This window comes from Ursus maritimus, unplaced genomic scaffold, assembly GCF_017311325.1.
Source record: "Ursus maritimus isolate PB19 unplaced genomic scaffold, ASM1731132v1 scaffold_23, whole genome shotgun sequence".
In the NCBI taxonomy this organism is placed as follows: Eukaryota; Metazoa; Chordata; class Mammalia; order Carnivora; family Ursidae; genus Ursus; species Ursus maritimus.
In genome coordinates, this window is record NW_024424786.1 from 19,538,734 (window position 1) to 19,554,634 (window position 15,901).

The window sequence follows — 15,901 nt, forward strand, 5'->3', positions numbered from 1 at the left end:
TTGAAGGGCATCTCGGCTCATTCCACAATTTAGCTATTGTGGACAATGCTGCTATGAACATTGGGGTGCATATGGCCCTTCTCTTCACTACATCCAGTGGAAAAAAGACAGTCTTTTCAATAAATGGTGCTGGGAAAATTGGACAGCTACATGCAAAAGAATGAAACTTGACCGCTCTCTCACACCATACACAAAGATAAACTCCAAATGGATGAAAGACCTCGATATGAGACAGGAATCCATCAAAATCCTAGAGGAGAGCATAGGCAGCAACCTTTGTGATATCAGCCACAGCAACCTTTTCATGACACATCTCCAAAGGCAAGAGAAACAAAAGAAAAAATGAACTTGTGGTACTTCATCAAGATAAAAATCTTCTGCACAGCCAAGGAAACAGTCAAAAAACTAAGAGGCAGGCCACGGAATGGGAGAATATATTTGCAAATGACACTACAGATAAAAGACTGGTATCCAAGATCTACAAAGAACTTCTCAAACTCAATACACGAGAAACAAATAAACAAATCATAAAATGGGCAGAAGATATGAATAGACACTTTTCCAATGAAGACATACAAATGGCTAACAGACACATGAAAAAATGTTCAAAATCATTAGCCATCAGGGAAATTCAAATCAAAACCACACTGAGATACCACCTTATGCCAGTTAGAATGGCAAAAATTGACAAGGTAAGAAACAACAATTGTTGGAGAGGATGTGGAGAAAGGGGATCCCTCCTACATTGTTGGTGGGAATGCAAGTTGGTACAGCCACCCTGGAAAACAGTGTGGAGGTCCCTTAAAAAGTTAAAAATTGAGCTACCCTATGACCCAGCCATTGCACTACTGGGTGTTTACCCCAAAGAGACAGATGTGCTACTTTGTTTTCTTTTTCCCCTCCTGGTACCTGTGTCACAGGGTGTGGATATTCATTATATCCAGTTATGGCTAGTTCTTCTGTAGTGGAGGAAGTGTGGTGTGTTATTATGAGCAACACAGCTCCACCACTTAAAGTCAGAATGACCTTGGCCAATTATTTAAGTCCTGTGTAATTTGGCTTCTCCAGCCATGCAGTGAGAATCATTGTATAACTCCATACATGTATAACTCCATATGTACAACCATTGTATAATTACAGTTGTAAGAATGAGATTATCCATATACAGGGCTTCATTTAGTGCCTGAGAGAGGTGAGTGTTCTATAAATACTGGCTGTAGCTATATTGTTACAGTCTACTGGTATGGTAAAGCTGTAAATTAGGTTTTCTGTGGCTCTATGTGTTCTCCATCGAAAAATTCTGGCTCCAATTACAACATGTGTGTGTTTTTCCCCACATCACCAAGCAATTCTCTGACACCAGCTGGGTGTCCTAGAATTCAACTTAATTCTGATACAGTACCTGGAGAGAGCATCAGATCCCACCAGTTAAAGGCTCAGTCCCACCAGACTACCCCAACTTGAGACATCAGTCACAAGTTCAGGTTGTCACCTGTGCTACTTGACCAACCGGCTATAAATCAAAGCTTTCCATGATCTCCTCCTTGGGTTCGATGATTTTGCTAGAGCAGCTCACAGAACTCAGGAAACCTGTTTACTCACTAGGTTACCAGTGTATTACAAAGGATATCAAAAGATACAAATCAACAGCCAGATGAAGAGATACATAGGGCAAGGTCCTGCACAAAAGCTCTTCTGTCCTTGTGAAACTCAGGGCTGGCATGGTGACATGTAGAAGTGTGCTGTTTTACCAACCTGGAAGCTCTCTCAACCCCATCCTTTTGGCTTTTTATGGAGGCTTTATTAAATAGGCATTATTGGTTAAATCATTGGCCATTGACAATTGATTCAGCCTCCAGCCTCTTTCCCTCTCAGGTCAGGAGGTGGGACTTCAAGTTCCAATCCTTTAATCATGTGGTTGGTTTTCATAGCAACAGCCCCCATCCTTAGGTGATGCCCCAAATCACCCTATTAGCATAACAAGCACCTTTATTGCTCTCATCACTAGAAATTCCAAGGGTTTTAGGAACTCTGTGCCAGGGAGAATGAATGAAGACCAAATATATATTTCTTATTATAAATCACAATATCACACTGTTGTATCACTGTTGTGGTTACTCACCCCACCACTTTTTTTCAGTCACACCCTGGAGTTTGTAAGTTTACTGTAGTATCCTAACTTCACTGCCCAATATTGCTTTGATAATTTATTTCTTCCTACATCTTTAAAATAAGTAGTAGTCATGCACCATGCTCCTTCTGGTCTTCAGAAAATCAGAGCCATTGTTTCAGATCAGTTTCCCCTCCTCTACTTAATCCCAACATGCTTGGGTCCCTTTTTCATCTCCCTGAGTCAGAAGGCTTCTTTACCCCCCTGACTTTGACAGCTGCCAGTGGCCCAACACAGACATGGCTTCTTTCTTTGCCACTCACAGCCAAGCATCTTGAACCTTAGGACCCAAGTTGGGGCTTAATTTTTTACTGAAGCCTTGGTGCTTCCCATCCTCAGGTAAGGGTCTCTTGTCCTGCAGCCTGCGCATTGGAAAACTTGGACCAAAGGGAGGAGCATTTGATCATCTTGCCAGTTTGCCCTTTGGAGTTAACAACGCTGTGTCTTTTAAGGATCTGTGTCTTTTAAGATTAGTTTTGGATCATACCTTACTTGGTTTTATTATTGTTTCTGTTGGTTTAAGACATATGACATTTTCTTATTATGGCAAATTTGGTCTCCAGAGGGAATTCTCTGGAGACGCTGCTGCTCAACTTGTTAAAAAAAAACCAAAACCAAAAACAACCTACCTATATGTTTACTTTATCTGTGAAATTATAATTTGTGTAATTAATTTAGTTAAGTCTCTGTAATAAGTGATATTGTAGTCAGAACAATGTTTTATTAAAGGCTAATGATTTTTGATAGGAGAGGCACCATAACAGCTTTCTATTTTGTCATCTCACGAAGGACAAATTATCTTTTGAATCAGTGCCTATGTCTAGAAATTCTTTTAACATCTTTCAAATGTCAAGGTCTTTCCAGATTAAAAAAGAAGAAGAAGAAGAAGAAGAATCTGTGAATAACTCAACCAAGGAGCTGCCTGTAAGAGTCAATTTCTGACGGTGATTACGTATGTCACAGAAACCTGATTACTGGTGATGGAGCAGGTATTCTTAGCCTTGTTCTAGCTAAGACTTACTTTAGCCCATCAATTCCTAACAGTTTCATTTATTGGAACCACTACATTGCCATCAAATACTTTGTGGACCCATGAAATCAAGTGGCTTTAAACATTTTCAACAAAGCCTCTACATGACGAATATCGAGAAGTATTACACGGATCTCCACAGTAATTGATGATTCACCCAGTCATAAATAAATTGCATTTCTTCACTCTGCCTTGACCTCTAGGAGGCCCACTAATGGGGAAAAGATAACATCTACCAATGAAAAGCCTGGTTGTTTTTCTAGGTGTCGAAGTTTCGAGGTCAGCTTCCAGCAAGGACAGAGTCATTTGAGTATGTTATTAACCATGTCTTTTTCTTGGCTGTGTTTGTAGATCATCATTTAGGACCATGGAGACTAATTTGGAGAGGGCAGGGCTGCCCCTCCAAATGGAAGGTGGGGAGGTGATATGTACTGACCAAAAGGTCCAGTCCACTGGCTGGAAGCAGTTTGCTAGATGGTGAGCCCTAGATATCAGGGACTGTCGTCTATTGCTTTTGTATCCTTAGCAGCATACAGTTCTTGAATGTTTATTGAGTGAAGGCCATGGAGTTTTGGAGGGTAGGATTTTCTAGCATTTCAGTTTTTGAAACTCTTCTTTCCCCCTCACCCCCACTCGTAGCCCTCAAAAGTCCTTGAGCTGAAGCAATGGTTCGTAAGAGCAAATGCATTTTTGAATCACTTGGGAACTTTTAAAAAAGTGGTACTTGGGCCCCATCCTGAAATTCTGATTTATTAATCTGGGATGGGGCTGAGGCACAAGTATTTTTCAAAAGTATTCTCATGTGACACTAATGTACAGTCGAGGTTGAGGACCTCTGCACTAATAGACACGTAGTAGTCTGAAGTTGAAAACTCAAGGTTATGTGTGTTAGAATCCACACTTGATCAGGGCTGGTTGGGAGCCTACAGATGAGTAAGAACTCTATATCTTACAAATAGTAGAAATCTGGGAAATTAAATCTAGAATGATCTTTCAGAACTTTTCCTCCTTTTCATTTCCATTGCTTCTTGTTTTTCTCTTGACTGTCCCTTGGGGAGCAGGATGACAGTACTCCAGGAACTGGGCGTTGAGAAACTTGGATTTTGATCCATCCTCTTATAACTAGCTGTGATCTTGGCCAAAACACCCAACATCTCAGAATCTCAGCTTTCTAACTGGTGAAACAAGGACTTGGAATTTTAGAATCTTTTCGATTCTAAATATGGTTTGGTGAATGTGCATTTTTGTACTGACCCACTCCTGCGGTAGTGAGGCTATGATGTTTGTGGTGCTTAAACCCAGAGGGAACCTTAGGAAAATGAGTTACACTAATGTCATAATTATTTACAGACCGCTGCTCTAGTTTATGGGTAATTCCTAAATTTGAGACAGTCCATCTATAAGTGTATTCCCATCAGTTTTCTTCAAGAACAAATATTAAAGGGTGGCAAAAGGACTAAGTCTACTTATTTTAGTTGTCAAAAAATTTGTATTTGTCAAATACTATAAATTTTAATAGGAAGGGAAACCAAAATGGGCAAAGCAAGAAATTTGGGTAATTGATTTAATATGATGTCTTGTTTAATAGTAATAGCCATCAACATTTGTTAATTGCTTGCCATGTACTAGATGCAGTGTTAGGAGGTCTATGTGTATCTACTTATTCAGGACTCACAACAACCATATAAGGTAGATTCTATTATTTTTCCAATTCTGTGGTTATGGAAATTGAGGCACATAAATGTTAATTAGCTTGCCTAAGGTTACTAACCAGGAAGTAACAGATCGGAGGATTGAATTCAGGAAGACTAGTTCCTAAGCAGTAAGTCAAATTGCCTCTTAGAATAACAACTTTTACTTCTATGATGCATTTACTTAGAAGAGCCCATCTTACCTGCTTCTGCGATGTATTCTTTTTTTTTTTTAAAGATTTTATTTATTTATTTGACAGAGAGATGACGTATTATTCTTAAGTTCATTTTCTAGATTGGCTCAGAGAGTGTAAATAATTTATGCAAGATCATTCAGTCTGTGTGCAACAGTGCTTGGATTTGAACTTGGTCTAGTTGGCAGGGAAGGTGATTGTAGCATTGTTCCATACAGCCATTCAGGGGCCCAGGCTGATGGAGATGCTGCTGTCTTCAGCCCATGATTTCCAAAGCCACTCCATCCAGCAGCACATGGAGGAAAGAGAGTGGAGGGTCACACAGGAGGTTTTGATGAGCCGGGCCTGGAAGTGGCACCTGTCTCTTCCAGCTACATCCCACTGGCCACTCCAGACAGAACGGAGGTCTGGAAAATGTAGTCTAGATGTGTACTCAGGAATGGCGGTAAGTGGGTTTGGTGGACAGCTGGCCAGATTCTGCTGCAGGAGGTAAAGATAATGAAAATATCAAACATTACTGATTCTTGCTGTATGCCAGGCACTCAGTGATCTAGACAGTTTATAAACATGCATCTCAATAAATTCTCCTAACAATCATTGAGATAAGTACTACTTCTTACAAACACCAAATTTGAGAACATCAAGAGAAATCAAGTGACTGTCCCAGGGTCCTACAGATAGATGATAGGTGGCAAGGCTTGAATTCAAGCCCAGGTCTGTCTGACTCTGGAGTCCATATTCATAACCATTCTGTACATTTTACATCTCCTCGGGGCAAGTCAGTCAGGAGAGTGGGGTTCCAGTCCCACTTTAGCGATTAATAATACAACATGGGACTTGAGTAATGAGGCACCTGAGAATGTGGGGAGCACTGGTTATCGTCCCTCTCTCCTACCCAAGACCCAGGCATGAAGGGTCTGAGTCTGGTACAAGAGCTGGTAGAACTACTTAATGGACTTTTTCTAGCTTTTTCTAAATCCTGCTTCCACATACATTCAAACAAATGTAAAATGTTTTTCCCTGATTACTCCTGGCACATTGTCCTTGCAGCCGCAGTCAGGTACATTGGCAGGGATCCAGGTGCCTGCCTTTTCATTGACATTTAGCATAGAGCCTTTCAAACTCTAGCATGCCTATAAATCACGTGGGGTCTTATTAATATGAGGATTCTGCTTCAGTAGGTCTGGGGCAAGCCCTGAGATTCTGCATTTCTAACAAGCCCCCAGGTAATGCCCACCCTTCTCGCCTATCAGCCACACTTTGAATAGCAAGAATCTGGTGCTTATATAACAGAGAATCAGCCTGCTCCCTTCTCAGTTTGTTTTAGCTCATTGTTCCTATCTGCCATTTAATATAGTGCACTGTAGCTAATGAGACAGGTGTCTGTCTTCTCAACTAGATTCTGAATTTCTTGAGGCCTGAGCCCATTGATACTTAAAACTTTTATGTCTAGCTTAGTGCCTGATTCATAATCATTGCTAAATCTATGTGTTCTGAATGAATGACTAGTGGCTGCAAAGTATAAAGAGAGGCTTCAGGAGTCCTGCTCTTGAGGAACTGTCTAGGCCATTACTTCTCACCCTGTAGGTGCTGCTAGAGCTGTGGGGCTAAGCCTTTTTGTGGATCACCAAACCTCTCAAAAATCGGATGGGATTTCTGGCCCCTCTGCCCAGGGGGACACATACATGCAAGATTTTGCATTTGACTTCAGTAAGTTCAGGCTGTCTTTGGATTCCAGGTTAAGAAGGCCTGGAATGAAGAAATGAAGATTAGGGTATGTGCAAGGTGGGATAAGATTTAAAGAGGTTCTCAGGGGTGCCTGGGTGGCGCAGTCGTTAAGCGTCTGCCTTCGGCTCAGGGCGTGATCCCGGCGTTATGGGATCAAGCCCCACATCAGGCTCCTCCGCTATGAGCCTGCTTCTTCCTCTCCCACTCCCCCTGCTTGTGTTCCCCCTCTCGCTGGCTGTCTCTATCTCTGTCAGATAAATAGATAAAATCTTAAAAAAAAAAAAAGATTTAAAGAGGTTCTCTCTCTCCCTCTCATCTGTTCCTAAGTGGAATTTCACACAGGTACTAGTCATGGGCAGGGTTCTATCTTGTGTTATTTCGGCTGCTCAGAGAAAGCTTGACTTCTTTTCAAACACGGAAACAGTCTCAGAGATGACCAGAGATGTCAACAGCCATGATAATTGTGCTGCGTAGGTCACTGTGTTAGTTCTGCTTCTTTAGCAAGATTAGATTTTATTGTCCCAGGCACTGGTATAGTGTTTCCTATCAAAAGCAGTCCCACACACTCTATTCATTATTCTCTCCGCCTGCAGTGCTGTCATCAGATGAATACCAATCATTCTGGTGGATAGTTCTCAGTGCTGTTTGGAGTCACTGTTTTTCAGCTTGGTTAACATTAGTACTTGCAGTAATAATGCAGGAGTGGGGGGAGGGAGTTGCAGCTTATGTTCATCATCAGGAGAACACGGTGTTTTCTTTTAGTGGGAGTCCATGTAGTTGTCATGATTTCTAATGTAAAGAGAGAAAGAACAGGATTCCTCATTGTCTGACTAGCACCTCCAGTTCACGGAAGTGGTGACAGAAGGTCTTAGTCCCTCCCTTGGGGCTTGGCTCATTGCAGCAATGGTGAGTTTTTCATTTGAGCTGCGTCTGGGATGGTAAACTTGACTATGTGTATTAGTGAGGTGCTAGGGGGCATCTTACCTCTATCTGAGTTCCCACTCTGTTGGAAAGGATGGTACGAGTAAAACACAAATTCCAGAATCATGGAGACTGTTTCCCATGTGTTTGTATGTCAATTAAATTATGCCTTCCTATCTGGGGAAAAGGATGGAGAATTGTCATTTTGACATTTTGGCTGCCTAACTTCCATTTGCTCTCCAGGTAGCACTGCAGTGTCCTTTTGGAGAACTTTCTCTTCTCCAGTGTTACAGTCTGGCAGGGCTGGTAACCAGGTGCCCTGTTCTCCCCTAGCCAAGGGGCAGGCGTATGAATCAAACCGAGCCAAGAGTACCCTCCCTGCCCTGCCACTGCAGTCTCAAACAGCATGATTAGGGGACTGAAGATGGTTGAAGAGCAGTCATTTCTAGCAGCAGGTCTTCAACAAGACTAGTCCCATCCCAGGCCAATTATATCAGAATCTCAGAGGACAGGGTCAAGACATCAGTATTCTTTAAAAGCTTTAAAATCTCCCCCGATGATTCCAGCATGCATCCAGGATGAGAACCACTGCCAAAGAAATGCTTCTGGAGCCTCCAGACCTGCCTGCTTTCTTGCTGCCCTTCTTGTTCAGTCTGTGAGTTCCTAAAAGCCTCCCTTTAAATCCTTAGAATATTTGCATTAATCAGAGTTGGTTTTGTTTCTTGTAGCAGATAAGCCCTGATATTAAGAGAAAAAATAATTGTATGGATATGTTTTACTCTGAACCCAATGCAAGTAAACCCGCTTGCAAAGAAACCCCAAACTATGGACCTGACAACATAAAGCCAACAAATATTCTTCCTTTCCTAATGGAAAAGCAAGATCGGCTCATGGAAGATAAGCCCATTATTCCACCAACATAAAGACTGGGGATTTGCATGGTATTAGGAAAAAATTTTAAGAATCCCTGGAAGGCTTAAGTAAAAGAACACTCTAAGTACCAACATGCTCTCTTTTCCTTCTCTAGGTCCACTAGAGATAAATTAACAGGTAGCCAAATAGCTACTTACTGGCAGCAAATATGTGTAAATCAGGGACTTTGCAGACACTCTTCAAAGGTAGTTGGCAACAGGAGGGCTTTCTGGACCTTCAAAGAGTTTCTAAGTGCCTTAGATTTTCCAGTGGGCATCACAGAAGAGGAAATTGTATTTTAGTGAATGAGGGTGGTAAGTGGCCAGTGAAAATGGAAATTTTTCCAAAAGCCAGATTTCATTTCGATTGTGTTGCCAATCCAGACAGGAGCTACTCTGGCCTGATGCTCCTCCCCAGGTGCATGGTTGAATTTCAGGCTTCTGAACGATGAAGGTGCAGAGGCATCTTACACAGCTTTCCTGTGAGAAGAGAGAAGAAGGGATTTGTAATCTGGTAGACCACGCTGTGAGTCATTTACAGTCACGTCACTTTTAATCATAACCAAATATTGAAGCATCGTGATCTTGATAGGAAATAAATGCAGTCTTTATTAAGTGCAAAGAAAGGACAACACTACGTTGTAGAGAGTCACACACAGCTTGTCCTCGGGGATTATTGTCAAGTGTATTAATGGCCGCCTTAGGCCACTTTTAGAGAAGTTAGAATGCAGTTGTCACTTCAAAACTCTCAGGGCTTCTTTCACTCACAGACAAAGGACCTCTGAAGTCACTTGGGCTTCTTTATGACATCTGTGAAGGAAGAGTTTAGGATCCCGGGATCTCTGGGTTGGACGGCACCAGAGGGGGCAGTGGTGGCCGTCATTAGTGCGCTGGTAGCATCCCTTCGGCAGTATTGCTTTCTGGGCTGATATATGTCTTGGCTTAACATGCCCAAAGCACAGCTTTTGAGTTCTACTCCCAGACATGTTCTTAACATCTCAGTATGGATGACTTGCATATCCGCTTCTCAGCATCTCCACTGCCACACCCCGTGTTCAATCACCATAAACTTTACCAGACCATTGTAATAATTTCCTAACAGCTTGTCTTGCTTCCGCTCTTGCCTTTGTCCCCCCCAACACTGCAATTCATTCTTCACAATACAGCCAAAGTAATCATTTAAATACACAGCTCAGATTTTATCACTACCTCATTTAAAAGCCTCTGAGAACATCCCATCTCAATAAAATAAAAGCCAAACTCCTTGTGATAACCATAAGGGCCTATGATTTTTTTTTTTAAGATTTATTTACTTATTTTAGAGAGAGAGAGAGAGAGAGAGCAGTGGGGGAGGGGCAGAGGGAGAGGGAGAGAGACTCCTCAAGCAGACTCCCTGCCCAGTGTGGAACCTGACATAGGGCTCAACCCCACAACCCTGAGATCATGACTTGAGCCAAAATTAAAAGTCAGATGCTGAACCAACTGAGCCACCTAGGTGCCCCCATAAGGGCCTATGACTTAATACCTGCCTCCTTTTTAATCGTACCTTGTATATTCCTTCCCTTTGCACATCGTATTCCAGACAGTAGCTTCCCACTCCCCACCCTCCCTGGTCCTTAAAGGACCTCTGGTCCTTTAAACACACTGACCTTATTCCTACCCCAGGACCCTTGTAATTATTGTTCTTTTTGCCTACAGTCTCTTCACCAGATCTTTCCATGATGACTCCTTATAATTCAGATCTTAGCTACAGTGTTACCTCTTTTGAGAAGCTTTCCCTGACTACCCAGTCTAAGGTAGCCTGGCGCTCTCTAGCACATCATCCTACTTTCTCTTCTTGACCACTTTTGTGTCCTGATCAACTGTTTTTTCCCCATTAGAACCTAAATGCTGTAAGAGCAGGGATTTAAAAAAAAATTCATTGGTGTATCTTCAGTGTTTGGAATATTGCCCAGCAAAAAGTGGGTAACAGTAAATCCCAAAGTAAAGCCTAATTTGCAGACCCAGCATTCACCAAGTACTTTAAATTGCCCCACCTAAATACATGTCTTTATTAATAAGCAAGTGACATGTGTTCTGAGAAAACTAAAAGGTCACTATTGCAGCCCATCTAAAACCAGTTTTTGTGGCCACATTTAGGTATGGTGTTACTCTCAAAGACCTATCACTTGATCCTCCAAAGTCTTCAAAAGGAATTAAAATCTTAACTGGAGTTTGAAGTCAAAACTGCAAAGCACTCTAAAACTTTTTAAACATTCTCTTTTTTCATTTTGTTCTTTCTTAGTGTCTCTAAGGGGGGAGGATTGCAACCTATTTGTTAACACTTTCTTTCCATTTACATTACAACAATAAATTTCAAAAATTAAAATATAAGAAAGAACACAACCTAATAAGACCAGTATTCTTTCCATGCAGACACATTTTGTATTTACTTCACCTTTCTCCAAAATTACCAGTGAAGTTTGTGTTGAACAAATACGTGCACACAAACTAAAAGTCCATTTGAACTTAAATATGCAATTAAAGTTAACAGCTATTGCACTCTAGTTGCCAGATCTTGATGTTTATTTGAGCTGTGGTGCCAAACTGACCTGGATTCAAGTCCCAGTTCTGCCATTTGCTGTGATCTTGGACAAGTCATGTAAGCTCTCTGAGCCTTGGTCTCCTCATCTATAAAACAGATACTAATAGTGGTGACCTTATGGTATCCTTTGTGAGAATTAAATGAGATCATTTGAAGAGCATGGAAAGAAAACACTTAGCAAAGTTCTCAACTTTTGGTAAATTCTCAACAAAGGTTAATTTCAACACCATGAATTACTCTTGTTAATGGGACAGGGTGTGATATCAGAGAATGTTAGTATTATCTAGGAACTCCCCTGGAAGCTTCCTCACACCCTGTGTCTCTACCACCATCCTACAGGGCCTGGCCAGGACTCACTCTGCCGTTCTTCCCCTTTATAATCTTTTCTGTCAGTCTGAACTTGATGGCTACATTGAGAGGAGGATTTCAGCAGTGCCTGTGCCCTAAGTGGAACATGATGTGTAGTTTGCCTTACTCAGGATCTGGCCAGCTGGGTCTTTAATATACTTCTGATGTATCCTATTCCTTAGGGCATAGTGGAGATGGCTAGTATATGCTTCATCATGTCTGGGATGGCTTAAACAGCTGAGGGCAAGTTGAATAGCTCAACTGGGGCAATATATATGGGTTTTTCTTCTGCATAGTCTTTCCACATTGCTAGCTTAGGCTTCCTCATAGCATGGAGATCTCAGGATAGCGGGACTTTTTATATGGCAACTGTCTTCCTCCCAGAGAGAAAGAAGAAGCTGCCAGGACTTTAAAGCCTAGGCTTAGAAGTCCTGAAACATTTCTTCCATCATATTCTATTAGTCAAAGTGATTTTAAGTCCAGCCCAGATTCAAGGGGAGGGGAAAAAGACTCCACACCTTGATGGAGAATGTGCATATGGAGAGGGAAGGAATTGTTGGCAGAGTCTTTGGAGGTGATCTGTCACAGTGAGAAAGTGCCCATTTCCTTCCTGCAAAGGAATGATGGGAGGGGATTGACTCTTCATGCATAGTGCACTCCCTATAAGACCTCCACTCAGAGATTCTAGTCCTTTTCTTACATTAACCTGTGAGAATAGGGAGGTAGAAGAGCTGATTCTTCACCCTGATGACTCTGAAAGAACACTGTGAAGAAATGTAGATGGTTGAGAGCTAGTAGCTCTTTAAACTTAAATATGAACACTTAAGCCTTTTTCCCTGTTTTTTTTTTTTTTCCTTCTGAACCACTGCATTGAGCAATTAAAAGACAAAACTCCTATTTGACATTCTGCTGCATGGAAAAGATCCTGCTCTTTTCCCTCATGTTAGCCTCTTGATGGTCTTCTCTATCCAGCTTACTTTAGCAAATAGACTTCTCTATCCAAACTCAGAAGCTGAATAGATACATTTACTTATTAAATAAATCCATACCATCTGAACTTTGATTACTCAGGAAAACTTTGGTTACTTTTTTGGGGCGCCTGGGTGGCACAGCGGTTAAGCGTCTGCCTTCGGCTCAGGGCGTGATCCCGGCGATCTGGGATCGAGCCCCACATCAGGCTCTTCTGCTGTGGGCCTGCTTCTTCCTCTCCCACTCCCCCTGCTTGTGTTCCCTCTCTCGCTGGCTGTCTCTATCTCTGTTGAATGAATAAATAAAATCTTTAAAAAAAAAAAAAAAAAGAAAACTTTGGTTACTTTTTTGATGAAGCTCAGAGAGCAGCTAATGCACCGGGTGGCATCCCTTATTATCCAGACTTGTATCCAAACTCTCATAGGTTTAAGTATTTGGATGTTTTTGGGGTGTATATGGGGTCTGTATTCCCCCTCTAGAATATGAGCTTTATTGAAGTCAGGGTCTGTATTCTAGCCCTATGGTTTATTTAGCATAGTGCCTGGCACATAATAGGTGCTCAGTGAATAGTTGTTGATCGAATGAGTGGAGAGAGTGTTATGTGCAGAGGCTTACTGTCCCCCGAAGCCAGAGTGAAGATCCCCATCTTTCTTCCACTCTGGTTTTGTGCAGTCCATTTGTGGACAAACTCCTAGGCCCTCAGGGCTATCTCACTTCCGCTTCTTGTTAGATCTAGCCCATGATGGGAGTCCATTGTAATCTTTTTGGATGTCGCTTAGGCCATTAGCTACTATCTAAGCTTCTTCAAAACCATTCATTGTATAAATGTGTATTTATTAAGCACTTACTATGTACCAGCCTAATAGTGGCAACTGTGTGTGTGTGTGTGTGTGTGTGTGTGTGTGTGTGTGTGTTGTGAGGGGGTGGTGGTAAGAAAGAAATGGAAAACATAGTCCTGGTCATGAGAGAAGTTCTTTAGGGCTATTGATATGTCTGAATTTTTTGGCTTGACTTTCAAACGCTCTGAAATTTGGCTCTTGTCTTTCCCCACCCATATATTCAGCCACCTGTGTCCTATCTCTCTTCATTCACTGGTATCAGGCTTATCTTCTCACTATCTCAAATTTGGCACATTCATTTTTAGCTTAGTGCTTTGTTACCTCCTATCTTCTACTCCACGTATAGCATGCAGTTGTCCCGATTTTACAGATAGGATTACTGAGATTTATTATAAAGAGGAGTTTTAGACTGATTTTCCAGGCCGATAGGAAATACGGTCTCTTATTTTGTTTTATTTTTTATTTTTTTATTTTTTGAGAGAGAGAGAGAGAGGGCGAGGGGCAGAGGGAGAAAGAGAGAGAGAATCTCAAGCAGACTCCACACTCAGCACGGAGCCTGACTCCAGGCTCAGCCTCACAACCCTGAGATCATGACCTGAGCCAAAATCAAGAGTTGGACGTTTAACCAACTGAGCCAGCCAGGCGCCCCTCTCTCCATTTTATAGATTAGAAAAGAAACTTGGAGGGGTTAAATAACTTTCCAAGGTGGAGTCAAGATTTAAATCCAGAGTTTTATGGCTCTAAGTCCAGTGTTCTCATAGTGTTGACATGAGAATTAAATGAGATAAGTATATATAAAACGCCCCACACAGTGACTGGCTCATAGTTTCTTTATACAGAAGTCAAATTCATTCCCCATTAATAAAGCAAACAAAAAACACACATGAATTATTCTCCTTTAAAACTCCATGCATCTCATAGCAAAATAAAGGAATTTATATGGAGTCTTTCTTAACTTTGAACAAGAATATTCATATTCTGAACCATAAAATGGGGTGTTCAAAATGCCTCTGCCCCACATGTTGCTGTCCATAGTGCTGATGCATTGCTATCCCATCTCTGCCAGGAATTTTGCTCTAAATGTCAGGACAAGAGTGGTAATAGAGGGAGCAGAAACACGGAGACAAAATGGACAGAGCTGTTGGAAGGACCTATTTGCTTACAGAAATTTCCAGGGAGGGGTGCCTGGGTGGCTCAGTCATTAAGCATCTGCCTTCGGCCCAGGGCGTGATCCCGGGGTCCTGGGATCGAGCCCTGCATCGGGCTCCCTCCTCCGCTGGGAGCCTGCTTCTTCCTCTCCCACTCTCCCTGCTTGCGTATCCTCTCTTTCTGGCTGTCTCTCTCTCTGTCAAATAAATAAATAAAAACTTAAAAAAAAAAAAAAGAAATTTCCAGGGAGAAAAAAGAGAGGGCTTTGTTTGCTTTTCTTTTCAAATGCAGACATCCTTTATCATTCAAACAGGAAATCAAATAGCTGCAAATATATTTCCAGATAAATCCCCTGCTCTCCAAACTCTTGCTACCCATGTTATCAGAAAATCAGGAAGCAAACACATTTGTATAACAAAGTATCTCTCACTGTACAAACTTTTCTATTCAATCTCAGAAATTGAAATAATTTTGATAATCTAGGACAGTTGTAATTGTAGTTCATTTATTTTAGTAATGTTTATTGAGCCTTCTATATTCTAGAGACTGTACTTGGCAACCAGACATAGAGTAGTGATCAAGAAGGATAGGGTCATTGTTGTCATGGAAATAGCATTTTTGTGGGAGACTGAAGGTAAATAAATACAACTAATTTGAGGTACTAATAAATACTATGAAGAAAATAATCAAAAGTTATCAAGCAAGAAAATTATCTTTCTTTCTTGGGAATTATACATGTGGAGAATATTGTATATAAGTGATAATACTAACAGCTACTAAGAACTTAGTGCTATACGCCAGGCATTCTGAATATCTTACCTGCATTAGCTCATTTAATAATTCCAACAATTCTAAGAGGTGGCTACTATTATTATCCCCATTTTATAGGTGAGGTGGCCAAGGCACAGGGAAGTTAAGTACTTGCCCAAGGTCACTTGGTAAGTCTGTGGTAGAGCTGAGATTTGAGTCCAGATAGTCTGGTTTCAGAGCCCACCACAGAGTCTGAGATATCCAGAGGCTAGTGGTGAGGGAGAGGAAGATTATATGGGAAGAAAGGGATAAGAGAAGCAACTTCCCCAAGCACACAGGCAGACAAGGAGTTCAGAATCTCAGGAGAGGGAGGGCTTTCAGAGAAGCTCATGCAGAACTTGCAGCTTGCTTTCGCAGAGCTCAACTTTCTGGTAGGAATCAATCTTCATTTTTCCCTCTTGTGACACCAGTGATTCTGTTGCTGAGACCTGATTCCTAATGAGATTCTGCTCCACTAGCTTCTGGATAGGGCTACATCCCATCACTCACAAGAAGTCAGTTTTAATCGGGGATTTTATGACTACCTTCTATCTCTGAGAGGAACTTCAGAGACAGGG